At 38.8% G+C, this 17,687-nt stretch overlaps 1 protein-coding gene and 1 non-coding gene across 3 annotated transcripts in view; one reads left to right on the plus strand and one right to left on the minus strand.

Annotated features, from left to right (window-relative positions):
* The window catches only part of TAF3 (TATA-box binding protein associated factor 3), a 177,726-nt gene that overhangs the window by 103,363 nt on the left and 56,676 nt on the right, over positions 1-17,687 (plus strand). The window lies entirely within an intron of this gene.
* Positions 12,622-12,682, minus strand: LOC139000621 (U7 small nuclear RNA). The gene has a single exon (XR_011469647.1). It is a non-coding gene; the product is annotated as a U7 small nuclear RNA (small nuclear RNA).

Here is a 17,687-nt window from a genome sequence, read left to right on the forward strand (position 1 = left end):
CTCTCCTTGCTGTCAGCCATCAAGGACTCAAGGATGGAGGCAGCAAGACCTTTTCCAAGGTTGTGGAATCATCTAGGAGAGACAATGACATCTTGAACCAGTGAGGATGTTTTATATTACAATAGAGATGATGAGATTCTAACCATGGTATTGTGGTTATAAATCAAGCCAAACAATAGACAATGAAGTCCAATGGATTATGTAAATGTAGTATTAGTTATATGCTCATTTCTTCAAACATATTGGAAGAGAAATGCTATAGTTCAGTGATTTTCAGCTGGGTATGCCACAAGAATTTTTAAAACATATAATACCTGATTATTTAGTCAGGGGCACTGACCTCTTTTCCCTTAGATTGTTAAATAAAAAAAATCACAATAGTCAACACAAGAATAGCCATCTGGTGTGAATGAATCAAAATTATACCTTTTTTTTTTTGTCAGATCGGCAAAAAATATAATACATTTTTCTGTTGTGCTGTAGAATTTTAGTAATTTGTTTTTATGTGCCATAAGATGAAAAAGGTTGAAAAATGCCGCTATAGGTAACAATATTTTCTTGAAGTAAAACATCCTTGTTTAACTTTAAAAAATAATTTACTTGCCCGGCCAGTGTGGTTCAGTAGTTGAGCATCAACCTATGAACCAGGAGGTCACAGTTCAATTCCGGGTAAGGGCACATGCTTGATCCCCAGTGTTGCGTGTGCTGGAGGTAGCCAATAGATGATTCTCTCTCATTGATGTTTCTATCTCTCCCTCTCCCTTCTCTGAAATCAATAAACATGTATATTTAAAAATAATAATTTACTAAGCATTGTGGGGTCTATCAAAAGCTATAAAATGTCATCTCTGGGAATTTCTAATTGGGAGATAAGACATTGGAGAATTTCAGTAACATTTAAATATTTAAAAAAAATTTATTGATTGATTTCTTTTTACTTTTTACTAGAGGCCTGGTGCATGAAATTCATGCACTTGGCGGGGGGGGGGGGGGGTCACGGGGGGGAGTACCTCAGCCCAGCCTATGCCCGCTTGCAGTCAGGAGATCTCGGAGGATGTCCAACTGACAGCTTTAGCGCTGCTGCGGAGGCGGGAGAGGCTCCTATCACCACCACTTCACTCACCAGCCATAAGCCCAGCTTAGGGCTTCTGGCTGAGTGGTGCTCCCCCTGTGGGAGCGCACTGACCACCAGGGGGCAGCTCCTGTGTTGAGCATCTGCCCCTGGTGGTCATTGTGCATCATAGCGACCGGTCATTCTGCCATTTGGTCAATTTGCATATTACCTTTTTATTATATAGGATTTTTTGGAGCGAGAAAGAAACATCGATTTGTTGTTCCACTTATTTATGCATTAATTTGTTGATTCTTGTATGTGCCTTGACCTGGGATCGAACCCGCAATTTGGCATATGGGGACTCAGTGCTATAACCAACTGAGCTACCCGGCCAGGACAACAGTGTAAAGGAATATGTGATTAAGGATCAAACATCAGCTAGTTCTTTTTGATTTAAAGGTAAGTAGAGAATTTGATGGCAAGCTTAACAGAAGTTGTAGGTCTTGAACTGCATTTTTTTCAATAGACTATTTTTTAGAGCAGTTTTAGATTCACAGCAAAATTGAGCAGAAAGTGCTAAGACTGCCATATGCACACATTCCGGATGCTCCAGCCTCCCCCATTATCAACATCCCCCACCAGAGTGATACATTTGTTACAGTTTTTGAACCTACACTGATGCATCATTATCACCTAAAGTCCATAGTTTACATTGGGGCTCACACTTGGTGTTGTACATTCTATAGGTTTTAACAAATGTGTAATGACATGTATCTACCCTTATAGTATCATACAGGGTAGTTCCACTGTCCTAAAAATTCTCTGTGTTCTACCTCTTCATCCTTCTCTCCTCACTAACCCCTGGCAACCACTTATCTACTTAGTTGTCTCCATAGCTTTGCCTTCTCCAAAATGTTGTATGTTTGGAATCATATAGTATGTAGCCTTTTCAGACTGACTTTTTTCCACTTAGTAATACTATCCTATATAATACAAGCATAGTAGGCAAATTGTCCCCTCGACTGGGAGTTGTCCGGGAGTTCGACCAGGGGGCGGGACCGACCGGGGGAAGGGAGGGAGGCACGGGCTGGTGGCCAGCAGCTGCTAGGGACCCTGACAGTGCACGAATTTTGTGCATTGGGCCTCTAGTGCATTTAATATTTTATTACCTGGATGTACTACAGTTTATTTACCTATTCACCACTAAAGGACATCTTGGTTGCCTCCAAATTTTGACAATTAAGAATAAAACTGTTGCCCTAACTGGTTTGGCTCAGTGGATAGAGCATCGGCCTGCGGACTGAAGGGTCCCAGGTTCGATTCTGGTCAAGGGCATGTACCTTGGTTGTGGGCACATCCCCAGTAGGGGGTGTACAGGAGGCAGCTGATCGATGTTTCTTACTCTCTATCCCTCTCCTTTCCTCTCTGTAAAAAATCAATAAAACATATATATTTTTTAAAACCTTAAAAAAAAGAATAAAGCTGTTTATATGTTCAGGTTTTTGTGTAGATGTGAGTTTCCAACTCCTTTGGGTAAATGCCAAGGAGTATGACTGATAGATCGTATGGACAGAGTATGTTTTGTTTTATAAGAAACCACCAAACTGTGTTCCAAACTGACTGTACCCAGCACTGATTTTGCATTCCCACCAACAATGAATGAGAGTTCCTGTTGCTCCACATTTTTCATTGTTTTAGATTTTGGCCATTCTAATAGGTGTGTAGTTGTCTCACATTTTCAATTTTCCTAATTACATGTAATATTGAGCATCTTTTCATATGCTTATTTGTCATCTGTATATCCTCTTTGGTGAGGTTTGTTCACGTCTTTGGCCCATTTTTTAATCAGGTTGTTTTCTTGTTGATTTTTTAAGAGTTCTCTGTATATTTTGGTTAACAGTCCTTTATTAGATATATCTTTGGCAATTATTTCCTCTCAGTCTGTGGCTTGTCTTCTCTTTATTAAGCTGCATCTTGAAGGATGATGAAATAGGCAAGAGAGGGAGGCCCTTATACAGAATGGTAATAACAGCCTAAATTTATTGTTTCTCTTCAATGGAAGCCCCTCTTTTGCTGACCTTTTTCACATGGCTTCCAAACCCTATACCATTCTTCACTGTTAATGCCATTTCCATTCTAGCTGTCAGGAGTGTCTGAGAGCCACCAAACTGGGACATTACCAGACACAAAGTTAATATGACCTTGAAGAAGAACTACTTCTCAGTTTTCTCCAAGCTCAAGGCTTACAGATGTAGATGGTCAGTAAATATTAAATGCACAATTTGAGCCTCTTGGCTTTTTTCTTCTGTACCAGTGAGAGTTCTAGGGGGAACTAAGGTAAGCAAAAATTAGTTATGTGGATTTTCAGCTTTCTGCTAGGATGCATTTCAAAGCAATTACTAATGAATTTGGAATAATTGTCTCTATCATTTCCACCTATTAACAGAGATAGTCAAGAATTGGTGTACCGGCCTGGCCGGTATGGCTCAGTAGTTGAGCATTGACCCATTAACAAAGAGGTCACTAGTCTGATTCCCAGTCAGGGCACATGCCCGGGTTGCAGGCTCAATCCCCAGTAGGGGATGTGCTGGAGGCAGCCTATTGATGATGTTTCTCTCTCATCGATATTTCTGTATTTCTATCCTTCTCCCTTTAAAAAAAAAATCAATAAAAACATTAAAAAAAAGAATTTGGTGTAACGGATTTGCTTTATTTGGAGAATAAGTAATGAAAAATAAAAATTACTCCTTTGTAAACCATTTTTAAGTCACCTTAATATCATAAGGTTCTTGGTACTTTGAAAATGGGGTGAGTTTTCTGTTCTATCTGCAATTCATATTAAGGGGAGAATATAAACCATGATTTCATTCATGAAATATACTTTAAAAATTATTCACTCATTTTTTAAGTGTGTGTGTGTGTGTGAGAGAGAGAGAGAGAGAGAGAGAGAGAATCTACCTTATTTAGGAATGATTATCAATTTTCTTTTATTTTCTGTCTACTTATTGCTTTGGATAAACATATGGGAATACTGCCAAAAATTTAGGTGGCTGAATACTAATTTTGCTGAAATTAGATGGAACAGCCATCTCCTGCCAATTTTCTTTCTAAATTATGCAGAAATTTGACTCTTGTAAGACATAAATCTGGTAAAAAATAGAGTCCTAATTTTCTAGTCAGTCAATAAGACCTTCAACAGACTATTCATGTTTCAGCTTTAATTTTTATGTAGAAAAAGAAATCAAAGGAAAATGCAATTAGTAAAAATTACTAGTCATATTTCTCATGTGGCCCAAATATTGATTTGCAGTGTTAAGTAACTAACATTCATAACTTGTCTGACACAAAGGAGTGATACACCGAAAACAATTAGTGCATCTTTCAAATGTAAGATAGTTATTGAATAATTACTCAAATAATGGTCAGTAATGGAATACAAAGGGTTATCTTTTAGCTAATCCTCAAGTAATAGAATTGGTGTATCTCTGATTTTTTTTCTTAGCCTTCCAGGGTTTAGAAGAATGAGACAAAAGTGATTATGGGAACTAGAGGGAGCCACTGGAGGCCAGCAAGGCAAAGGAGACCTTATCTTAAGCAATTAATCAAGAAACTCATATTGTAGGACAATTATTCAGAGCTAATTCTAAAATAGCTTTAGAGCCCCAGGTCTTGAGATATTTTTTTTCCAGAATTTTGTCAAGGTCATTTAGGGCACTGGGACAATCTTGCATTAGAATAAAGGTTTGGTTAAAAGTACATGTTACTCTGTATCTAGGAGTATGTGCAATATGAAAATATAGCATCAAACAACCTAACTGTACTTGTAATTTTTTTAGTTTATTTTTATGGTAGTGACAGTGCAAAATAGAATATATTACCCCAACAATTAACAGCCTTGCTCAATCCACTTTCCTAACTACAGTGGCCTTTGTCTGGCTTGTTTGCTTCAATGTGTAGAAGTTGGATAATAATGCTGATCATGTATGCGTAGTGATTTTTTAATTTTTATTTATAATTTAAAAATTTATATCATATTGATAATCATTGATTTTCTATCAGGTATGACTGTCTTAAAATCTGGACAGTCATTTTAAGCTTCATATTACTTAAAAAAATCTTTTAATTGATTTCAGAGAGAGGAAGGGGGAGAGCGAGAGAGAGAAACATCAACGATGAGAGATTCATCCATCGGCTGCTTCCTGCACTCCCCCTACTGGGGATCGAGCCCATAACCTGGGCATGTGCTCTGACTGGGAATGGAACCAGAACCTCCTGGATTTATGGGTCGATGCTCAACTACTGAGCCACGCCAACTGAGCTACTGTTATTTTTTTGTTCTCATTAGTGGAATAAGCAACTTCTTTTATCTAATAGTTTATCTTCTTTATGTGCACAGTGAGCATTTTGAGACCTTTCCTTAGCTTTCTTACCTACCTTCCTCAATCTTTCCCTTTCTTCTAACAAGCTTCCCTGCTTAAAACTCACTAGTGGTTTCCCATTGTACTCAGACACACTCTAGAATCTTTGGGCACAGCATTGAAGATAAGGCCAGCTCCCACACATGCATGCCTCTCACCACCTTCTCTATACCGCTTTTCCTCCATTCACCAACTGTACAAGGCTGTTCCCACAGCAGGATCTTGGTCTTGCTCTCTTTTCCCTGAAATGCTTCTTCAAAAGATCATCCTCTGGCTATAGTTTTTCATGAATCTGTTCTCAGCTGAAACATCACTTCCTCAGTGACTGTTCTATCATCTAAAGTAGCCCTTTCCCTTCCCAAATGCGTCATCCTGTTTTATGATCTTCCTAGCACTTCATCACTATGAATTATCTTTTGTATTATTTGTTGCCTATGTGCCCTCTCAGCATTTAAAGTCCATGAGGAAAAAAACCTTATCTTTTGTTTACTTACATCTGTGTTACCTGTTGTACATAGATGGTAATAAATATTTGTTGGGTGAGTGTGTGTGTGTGTGTGCGCACGCGCGTGTGAGAGAGAGAGAGAGAGAGAGAGAGAGAGAGAGAGACTGTCTTTATTTTGTGTACATTTTTTATCCTTATTCTCCTCCAGCTTTTGTCTCCACCACTAGACAAGCTGTCTATTCAGATCACCACTTTACTCAGCTGCTGGGGTAATCTTTTTTAAAAGCATATCAAACTCTTTAAAACATTCAGACTTCCCATTAACCTTTAAATAATATCTTAACTCCTGACCATGACCCATAAAGCCCTATCTGCCTATCCAGTTTATCTTGTTTTATCTTCCCCTCACTTACTCTGCTCTTGCCACACTGGAATTCTTTCAGTGCCCGAAACATGCAGACTCATTATATTATGTGGCTGTTTCACATGATGCTCCATGAACGGAGAATACTGTTCTCCTAGTTTGTCTCTGACCAGCTATCCTAATTATTCAGATCTCTGCATAATTAATCAGTGTTCAGATAGTTTCTTCACTCTAAGAAGGTGTCACTTTACCTTCCTACTTCTTTTCTTTTAATTGATTTTTTATTTTTTAATTACAGTTGACATACAATATTATATGTTTCAGGTGTACTACCCAGTGATTGGACATTATATAACTTACTAAATGATCATCCCCATAAATCTAGTACCCATCTTACACCATACATAGTTATTATATTAATGACTATATTTCCTATGCTATATTTTGCATCCCTGTGACTATTCTGTAAGTATAATTTGTACTTCTTAATCCCTTCACCTTTTTCACCCATCCCCCACCCAACCTGCCTCCCATCCAGCTACTGTCAAAATGTTCTCTGCATCTATGAGTCTGTTTCTGTTCTGCTTGTTTGTTTATTTTGGTTTTTAGATTCAGTTGTTTATAGATATGTATTTATTATCCTTTTATTATTCATATTTTTATCTTTTTCTTCTTAAAGAAGACCCTTTAACATTTCATGTAATACTGATTTGGTGATGATGAACTCCTTTAGCTTTTTCTTGTCTAAGAAGCTCTTTATATGTCCTTCAATTCTAAATGATAGATTTGTTGGGTAGAGTAATCTCATTTTTAGGTCTTTGCTTTTCATCACTTTGAATATTTTGTGCCAATTTCTTCTGGCTTGCAAAGTTTCTGTTGAGAAATCAGGTAACAGTCTTATGGGGACTCCCTTGTAGGTAACTAACTGCTTTTCTCTTGCTGCTCTTAAGTTTTTCACTTTGTCTTTAATCTTTGGCATTTTAATGATGATGTGTTTTGGTGTGAACTTCTTTGGGTTAATCTTATTTGGGACTTTCTGCACTGCTTGTATGTCTATTTCCTTCACCAGGTTAAGGAAGTTTTCTGTCATTATTTTTTTCAAATGGGTGTTCTATTCCTTGCGCACATGCGCATTCTCTCTCTCTCTCTCTCTCTCTCTATATATATATATATATATATATATATATTCCCTCTCCCTACCTATCTGTCTCTCTCTCTTTCTCTCCCTCTCTTCTGGCACTCCCATGATGTGAAAGTTAATATGCTTGAAGTTTTCCCAGAAGCTCTTCATACTATTATATTTTTTGGATTCTTTTTTCTTTTTGCTGTTCTAATTGGGTTTTTTTGCTTCTACTTCCTTATCTTCCAAATATCTGATTTGATCCTCTTCTTTACTCCATTATTGATTCCCTATAATGTGTTCATTTTACTTAATGTATTCTTAATTTCTGACTGTTGGGTGTTTTTTTTAATGTTTTCTAGTTCCATTTTTATGTTTCCTATCTCTCTGTTGAAGTTCTCACTAAATTCATCTATTCTTCCCCTATGTTAATTGGGCATACTTATAACCAGTGTTTTGAACTCTGCATCTAGTAGATTACTTATCTCCTTTTTTTTTTTTTTTTTTTTAGTTCTTTTTCTAAAGTTTTACTCTGTTCTTTTGAGACATGTTTCTTTGTCTCCTCATTTTGGCAGCTTCCCTGTGCTTGTTTTTATGTGTTAGGAAGAGCTGCTACATCTCCCATGTTTGGTAGAGTGGCCTTAATAGTAGGTGTTCTGTAGGGTCCACTGGCACAGACTCCCCAATCATCCAAGTTGGGCACTTCAGGTGTACGCCCCTGTGTGGACTATGCATACCTTCCTCTTGTAATTGAGCCTTGATTGCTATTGGCACATCAATGGGAGGGATTTACTCCCAGGGCAAATAGTTGTAAGGGCTGGCCTTGACCACAGAGGAGGATCTGCTCTGCAGGAGCTCACCCTATGAAACAGGACTTATTTCAGCAGGGCTCTGGTACCCTCTGAATCTGCCCCTTGATTGTGTCACTTGTGGATGTGATTGGGTTGTACTCTGACTTGATCTGAAGCTGTCCACTGGGTAAGCTGGCTCTGGGACTTCCTGAGAGGTGCAAGCCAAGGTCAACCACCACCTGTGTTCTGCAAGGGCCATCTGGCATGAGCTACAGACTAATCTGCAGATGGCTGCTACTTGTGCTGGGCTTAGAGATGCCCAGAAGAGGCCAAGCTGTGAACCATGGCTAGTTGCCACTAGTTCCACTCCTGGGGTCACTTGGTGAGAGATATGGGACACACCAAGGCCAGATGCTACTTGTTTGAGAGATTTTAGGGAAGTTTGAAGCATGAGCCAAGACAGGCCATTTGTATGGAAAAGTCACTGGAAACAGCTGGGATAGGCCCACAGGTTGGGTGGGGCAGCATCTCAGGGAATTACCAGGGCTGGTCAAAAAGTGTAGCCAGGTTGATGGAGACTCACATATGGCACCCGCCTATCAGTTCTATGGAGGCAGAGCTCAGAAAAGGAACCATGGCCTCTGTCAGCACTTCTGTCTGGGAAAAAACTGCCCCTCCAGCTCTTGCCCTGATGCCAGATAATTCCATTCCTCTCCATATGTCCCTGGTGCCTTTCAAGCTGCTACCCCAGTGCTAGAACTCAGAGGGAGCAAGTCAATGTGCAAGCCCTTTGAGACAAACTACCTGGGACAGCACTCTATCTCACTCAGCTACAATATCTGCTGGTTTTCACAGCCAGAAGTTATGGGGACTTCTCTTCCTGGCACTGGAAGCTCGGTGTGGGGGGCCTTAGTGTGGGGCTGCGACCCTTCCCTCATCAGCGGGGATTTCTGAAGCCGAGACATCCCTCCTGATTTTTATCCACCACATGTGGGTGTGGGACCATCCCAGTCAATGTGTCCCCTCCTACCAGTCTCAATGTGGTTTCTTCTTTTTATCCCTAGTTATGGTTCAGCTAGTTTTCAGGTGGTTCTGAATAATGGTTGCTCTTTAGTTTAGTTATAATTTTGATGTGGTTGTCCCTGTTGTTATTTTCTATTTTTCCTATTTATTTCATAGCACTTATCATGGATCCTAACACTTTGTTGGTATATGTGATGTTTTCTAATCATTGACATCATTGAATACCCCCCACTTGTTGAAACTCTATTTCTTATACTTTCTCTTCTGGTTTTCTTTCAACTTACTGGCTATTCTGTCTCATTCTCTCTCTCAGCCTCCTCTTCTGCCACTACTTTAACCCTTTGCACTCCGCTGTCCCCTCTCAGAGGACATCGGAATTCTAGCATATCACTCGGATGTCCCCTCTCAGGGGACATTGCAGTTTATTAGTGATTATGGGGAATTGAGTTATTTCAACGCAACTTTTTGAGACATGCATGTTTCCCTGAAGTTTTATCTTGAAATAGCACAAGAAATTAAATCAAAATATCGTAAAATTACTAAGATATATACAAGAAATGTCAGCGGGTTTTGTGTTGGACGAGAACGTGAGATGCGTGCTCACGACGGTCTGAGCACTTCGCGACGCCACTTGAAAAGAGCGATAAGGGGAGTTTGTAGAAGAAAGGTCGGTTTTCGAACATAGCGCGCACTGTATAGTGAGATATATAATTACAAATAAACAAATCTACATCTGGAGGAAAAGATTTTCAAAGCTGAGCTCATTTTGGTTTGAAGCTTCGAGCAGTGCACATAGATCTAACGAGGAGAAAATCGTAAAAGTGATTCTTTTCTTAGTGAATAAATTGTTTGGTGAAAGCTATTTTGGTAAATATCATCTTGTCAGTTAGTAATAACAATTAGAAATTTTCAACCCATGCATTTATTCATATTTTTTATTAGAACAATGGCAAAGCGTCCAACCACGAATGAGTCTCATGACACAAGTAGTAGTGAAGATGAGCTCCAGATAGACGTCTATACAGACACGTTAGAAAGACTAACTGTAGAACAAAATGACAGCAGTGATAGTGATATCGTTCAACCTAGAAGGCGATGAATTGTTCGCATAGATAACGAAAGTGATAATAGTAGTACTGAAGAAAACACACGGCAACATGACAACGTATCGTCAAGTGAAGAGTGGGAAGATGTTACCGAATCGGACGTTCCTCCAGCCACGATAAATTTTGATTTACACGAAGAAATAGCCGGACCACAAGTCCCGAGTAACATAAAAGAGCCCATAGACTATTTCACATTATATTTTACTGAAGAATTAGTAGACAGCATAATAAAAGAGACAAACAATTATGCCAAAGAAGAAATTGGAAAGAAACAGTTGCATACAGAAAGAATAATACTACGCTTCTTGCATGGAAAGATAAAAGAATTATTACCATGCTCACCAATTATTATAACACAAACCTATAATCTACCCAGAGAACATTACGCGGTGGACATATCGTAACAGTCAGTAAGCCTGAAATGGTGTTAGAATATACGGCAAATATGGGTGGTGCAGATCGTGCGGATCAATACGCTTCGACGTATTGTTTCCTCCGTAAATCGCTCAAATGGTAGAGGAAGTTATTTTTTGGGGGGTTGGAAATGTGTGTGATAAACTCATACATAATGTATCGCATCGAAAAACAAACAAGTAATGAAACGCCAATGACACACCACAAGTTTGTCAAGACACTCGTTGACCAATTAAAGGGCGATTTTTGTGTATCGAGAACGCGTCCATCCACATCTTCTGCGGACAATAGATTAAACAATAAACTACATATTCCCGATGTGGGACAAAGAAAACGGGACTGCATTGTGTGTTCTAACAGGAAAACACCTGGTGGCAGGCGTCAAACCACTTATTACTGTCAAACATGCACTAATCAGCCTGCAATGCATATTGGGGAGTGTTACAAAACTTATCATACTGTACAAAATTATAAACAATAAAATATTGGTTTTTTTGCAAATATACATTCCTCAATGTCACCCAATTCATATAAGTCCAATATCATTATAATACGTTACTTGGTTCCAAAATTATACTAAATAATACGAGGGTCTGTATATGCACGTTTCCGCAGCAAAGTAGCATCGAGTAGCTGGTAGCCAATGTCCAGAATGGTTCGGAGTGCAAAGGGTTAAACTTTGGTGTGTCCCAAAATGTCTGCCCTTGGTTCTCTGCTCTTCTCACTTTGTAATTTCCTCAATGGCATTTCTTGCATCCATGGCTTTAGCCACGACAGTAGGCAGTATAGCATGGTAATTAAGAGCTTTTGCTCAACAAGTAGTAAGGGTCTCCTCTAGGTTAGCTGTTATTTTAGATACTGGAAATACAGTCTAGATGATATAGTCCTGGACCTCAGAAAGCTTACATTTTAGTAGATGAGGCAAAAAAAAAAAAAAAAAAAAAGCTAATCAAATCTATAATAATTTATACTAATAAAAGCCTAGGTGGCCCTTGTGCCCGCATGTCATCACAAGATGGCTGCCACAAGATAGCCGGCAGGGGAGGGCAGTTGTGGGCGATCAGGTTGGCAGGGGAGGGTAGTTGGGGGCAACCAGGCTAGCAGGGGAGGGCAGTTGGGGGTGACCAGGCCAGCAGGGGAGGGCAGTTGGGGGCCATCAAGCCATTGGGAGCAATTGGGCTGGCAGAGGAGCAGTTAGGTGTCAATCAGGCCAGCAGGAGTGGTTAGGGGGCTATCAGGCAGGCAGACAGGCAAGTGATTAGGAGCCAGCAGTCCCGAATTGTGAGAGGGATGTCCCAGATTGGAGAGGGTGTAGGCTGGGCTGAGGGACACCCCCCTCCAGTGCGCGAATTTCGTGCACTGGGTCTCTAGTAAAAGCATAATATGCTAACTAGAACGGACGTCCTTCTGGATGAAGCCGGGACTGTGAGGGAAGCCCGGGTCCCAGGTGCCAGAGGGATGCCGTGGTAGCCGGGGGGAAGGAAGGCCTACTCTTGCATGAATTTCGAGCATCGGGCCTCTAGTAAATAATATAATGATAGGTAGGAATGGGTGCAATGTAGATAAAACAGGGCATGAAAGTGATAGGGAGGCCAGTAGATAGCATGTTGTTGATCACAGAGGACCTCTCTGAGGAAGTGGCATGGAAGATCTGAAGAAAATGAGAGAATAAGCCATGAGAAGAGGTGGAAGGAGGGAGAGTATTTCAGGTCATTGAAGAGTACTGGGAATCAGCTTGGCAAGTTTGCGGAAAATTAAAACGTCCAGTGTGGTGTGAGAAGAGGAGCAGTGCAGGGGTGGAGCAGGGTGATACAGGACTTCATAGGTTATAGTAAGAAGTTGGATTTTTTTTTTTGATTTTTTTTTTTTTTTTAGGGTCTTTGGTAAAGGGCCTTCCAGTAAAAGCCGGAAGTCCTGCTGGACAAATTCAAAAAGAGCTATAAGCGAGAAGTTGGGATTTTATTCTAATTGTGACAGGGAGCCTTTGAGCAGGGAAATTATCTGATTTAGCATTTGGAATTGGAGAGAGTCAATTCCAGTCTTATTTATCATGTGGCTTTAATAGAAGCAGTCACATTTAGCCTTTTCTTTGTCAAAACTATTTATTTGCCAAGTCATACAAATGGAATACAAGTGGCATTCATCCCTGAGACATTGTGACTTCGTGAGTTACCTTTCCTGAAAACTTAAATGAAGTTCAACTAATTTTAGAGTTAAAAACAGTACTTTAAAAAAAAAATTTGCCCGGCAGGCATTGCTCAGTGGTTGAGCATCAACTTATGAAACAGGAAGTCATAGTTTGATTCCCAGTCGAGGCACATGCCCAGGTTGGGGGCTCAATCACCGGAGTGGTTGTGCAAGAGGCAGCGAGTCAGTGATTCTCATCACTGATGTTTCTCATATATTTTTATTGATTTCAGAGAAGAAGGGAGAGAGAGAGAAACAGCAGTGATGAGAGAGAATCATTGACCTGCTGCCTCCTGCATGCCCCACACTGGGGATCGAGCCCGCAACCCGGCATGTGCCCTTACTGGGAATAGTTCATGGGTTGATGCTCAACCACTGAGCCATACCCAGCAGGGCTAAACAGTACTTTTTTAAAAAAATATTTTTATCTGTATTTGATGTATGTAGTAACTACTTTCTTTTGCATAGATGATCACCCTCTGTGCCCCCCCCCCACTACCACCCCCACTTCTCTTCCATGCCAGGAAAGAGTTGATTGTAGTTTCATAGCATTTTTCTAGTAATTTTTATACCATTGTGAATTTCTTGTTTTGTGGCTTGTATATGGATGGTTTCTTAGGGGTTTTTGTTTGTGTTTTGACTCATCAAATTTTAAGAGACCAGCAGCAGACTTTATCTGCTACTAGTAAATATGAAGATGTTTGGAATTGATAACATGAGACAAGGATAGATACATAAAAATCAAAAAATTTAAATACTGATTTTTCTTTTTTTCTATCAAATTTATAATTTGGCACTGAACTAATGTTTCTCTTACCATCTCAAACTAGAGTCATACCAAATTTGGTCTTCTTTCTAATCTTGCTTTTTAACAGCCATTGTATAAATATACTGAACTTTTATTTTTTTAATTGTTTTTGCTAAAACCTCTGGGACTATACATGCATAGTTGGGAGAAAGAGAAAATAGAGAATGTGTGGGAACAACTCCTACATGGGCTGGCTCTTGATAGGTGCTAGGAGAATGATGGCAATAAAAGGCATGTGCTGCTGTCACCATTACCAACATTGACTTCTATTATTTGAACAATTTTCAAAATGATTTCACATTGTGTGTTCACTTACTTCACCTGATAGTCCTATGAAGTAAGTAGGGGCAACATTATTTTGTGTGTGTACAGATAAAGAATCTTGTGCTCATCAATACAAATAAATGGTAAAGGGCTGGTTCTATAAACCAGGGTCATCTTCTAGTCCATCACTGTTTCCATTGTAAAGAAATGCTACCTTAATAATAAAGTATGGTTTGAGATAAAGACTGTGCTTCTAAACACTAATCCAAAACCCTGAGGTCATGTGGCAAGTTAGCGTAGTAGAAAGGATTGTGTACAAGAGCTAATTGGTGGATGGGATGTCTTATATAAGTGAGCACAAGAAGGGAAAGAAAATGGACAGCATGGGGCAACAACAAAGTTGTCCCCTTCTGGACCCTTGACTTTAGGGATGTCCAATGTAATATTATTTTAATAACTAAAACATTTTCTCAGTATTAGATAAAAGGATCATAGTAAGCATTTAATAATAATTTAGACAGCTGTCATATTTCATTGATCCTGACGCGTTATCAATCATAAGCACCATTCTTTTATGTACCACTAAGAAAAAAGCAAAACCACACAATGTCAAATAGACTGTGAATCAGTTCTTTCTTATTAGACAAAATGTTTCTTTGTAACTGCATAGAACAAATACTTCTTCTTCAAATTTTTTGAATGGTTTGTTGACTGAAACATTGAGGAGTTGCAGTGTCCAGTCATTCTACCAAGAATAACAAGTTCACCCATGCGCAGGCCATAACTGCTATATCACTGTCACTTATTCAAGTAATAGAGACAAGAAGATGCCTTTGATTATAAAACACATCAGTTTCAGAGTTGCACATTTTAACACCATTAGAATCAATGAAATATAAAATAATTTTTATTATTTTTCTAATAATAAAATATTTATTATCAGCCTGTTGATTGCTTAGCAGCTAAAGGCAAAAGTGGTTCCTGTCTTAGTGAAGCTTAGTTGGGGACACAGATAAGAAATGCATTAACAATCAAACCTACTTATTTTTGGAGGTAAGGAATGATGAGAGAATACTTCTTTGAGAAGACAATAATTAAGTTTAAGACTTACAGGTTGAGAGAGAGGCAAGCATGGAAATCGTGAAGAGCGTTCCCAGCAGAGAGGAGCAGAATCTGTGTATAAATACCCTGAGGAAGGAAGAACTTGATGTATTCCAGAAATTCAAAGAATGATCATGTGGCTTGGCCAGAGTGTTCTGCACATAGCTAGTTCTTTGAATTTAAACTAAAATATCTCCCAGTTTGGGTTTAGAAGAATATCTTGCCAAATATGGATGGTCACAGTGTTAAAGTTCATAAGGCACATTTAATCTTTTCATTAAATGCCTTCTGAGGACTAGAATTACTTTCAAGCAAAATCTTTTATTTTAAATCAGTACGCCATAAAAGTATTTGATGTTGATGAAGTTATAGCCATATAATTATATACAGTTGTTCCTCATTATGCATGGATTCCATGTTTACAATTTTGCCTACTTGCTAAAATGTATGTGTAACTTCAAAATCACTTTCACGATCATTCAGAGTGGCAAAAAATTAGAGGTACACCCAACATACATGTTTGCTCTGAGTTCGAATAAGGTGGCCCTCTGCCTTGTTATTTCAACTCTCATATTGTAAACAAGTGTAATTTTCAGGGTCTATTTAATGCCACATTTTTCATATTTTTTGCTTTTTGTTGGTGATTGTGCTGTTTAAAACGACCCCCAAGCACAATGCTTAAGTGCTGACTAATGTTCCTAAGTGTAGGAAGGTTGAGAAGTGCCTTACAGAGAAAATACATGTTAGATAAGCTTCATTCTGACATGATATAGTGCTGTTGGGCATGAGTTCTATGCTAATTAATCAACAATATATATTAAATGAGGTGTCTTTAAACAGAAACACACATAAAATGTTATATATTGATCTGCTAACAAAAAATGTTTGATCAAAGCCTCATAAGAACCTTTCCCTTAGAAGCAGTGGTTCCATTTTCACTAGTTTTGTGGTAATTTTATAAGGACACAACCACCACAAATAACACGAATTCCACTGTACATGTATATGATGTGAATAGATCGTTAATATGTTGCTGTGTAGCAAGCCATCTAAACATTTAGTGGCTTAAAACAGCAACTATTAGCTCACAATTCTGTGAGTCGGCATTTTGGATTGGCTCAGCTGTGCGATTCTTCTGCTGGACATGGCTGGGCTTGGTTATACATTTGTGATCAGCTGCTGATCAGTGGCCTCATTCATATGTCTGATAATCCAGCAGGTTCACTTGGCTCACTCATGCGAGGGCAGTTGCAAGTTGCTCCAAAGCAGCAAGAGGGCAAGCCCCAGGATGCAAGTGGTTTTCAAGCCTCTGCTTATGTCACGTTCACCAACTCTGACCTATCAGGTACAGGGTCACCTAAGTGCAAGTAGGCTCACCTTTAAGAGCAGCCCACAGAAAGGGCATAGGTGCAGGGAGGGGAAGAATTTTTATGCTTTTTGTACAGTCTAACTCATACATTAAGCACTTCGCTGAATTCTTTGCATCATTTGCCTTACTATTATTCAAAAACCAAAGAGGCAGTACTGTCTGTTAACCCAAATTGGCATAAAGGGAAATTGAAGTTCAGAAAGATTAAGCAACTGCATAGCCAGTAAAGGCAGGTCACACGTGTCTGTGTGATTACAAAGTTTTTATTTTTTCTGTATTATTTTGCCTTCTGATAGATTAATGGCTAATTTGCCAAATTTGTCTCATTCTGGGAACAAAACAAACAAACAAAAAAAAACAGCAATAAGTTTAGTTTCACAAATTCCATTGTCTCTTAGAAAAGAAACCATGTCCTGTGCAAAGTCTTACTGTTGTAGTAAGTTTAAGAAAATCATGGTAATAGTGATTTGTGAGTGTGTGGTACTTGATTATGAATTTGGTTTTCACAAAGGGCTTACATCCTGGATGTGGAATCTTAGTTGTAATCGAATTTATCCTGAAAGACTTAAAGGAAGATGATTAAAATATTAGAGATATTGACATTGTCTGACAAGATCTCCTTGTATTTATTTCTTTTTTAAAAATCCACAGTATTACCATAGCCTGGCCCTATTATGCTATTGTAATCATAGTTGAACTGAGAAGGGTGATTAACGATAGCAATTTATTGTATCTGAGGAGGAGAGAAAATAGGAGATGTCGTTATCATAAATCATATCATAAATAACCCAAAAGAAGCACTCAGAATGCTTGTGTGGTGTCAGCAGCCGGCCCTTTCAGGCACGTTAGCCCAGGATGTAGCCATAGAAACCCCAAAGTCATATTGTTATCTTACTCTTGCTGCAGTTATGTGATACAACAGTATTAACATATAGATTAGGCCATTTATAATACTAGGTGTCATTTCAGGTTGGTTTGCTTATATAGCATTTTAGTTTTTTATTGTGCAGAATGTTAGTGAAGTAGTGCTTTTTTACAGGTCAGTGTGTATATAAGTATTATAACACATCTTCATCCTGCTATTAATTTATTGTGTTATTCATTGCTTGTACTGTATGGATTGTCATTGCCTAATTGTCATGTCTTCGCTAGTAATTTCTTTTTTTTAAGTAAATAGGCTTGTTTAAAAAATACTACTCACTTTTGCACATTGAATTGTGTTT

This window comes from Myotis yumanensis, unplaced genomic scaffold (genome assembly GCF_028538775.1).
Source record: "Myotis yumanensis isolate MYYU_CA2020_CCGP unplaced genomic scaffold, mMyoYum1.0.hap1 SCAF_1, whole genome shotgun sequence".
In the NCBI taxonomy this organism is placed as follows: domain Eukaryota; kingdom Metazoa; phylum Chordata; class Mammalia; order Chiroptera; family Vespertilionidae; genus Myotis; species Myotis yumanensis.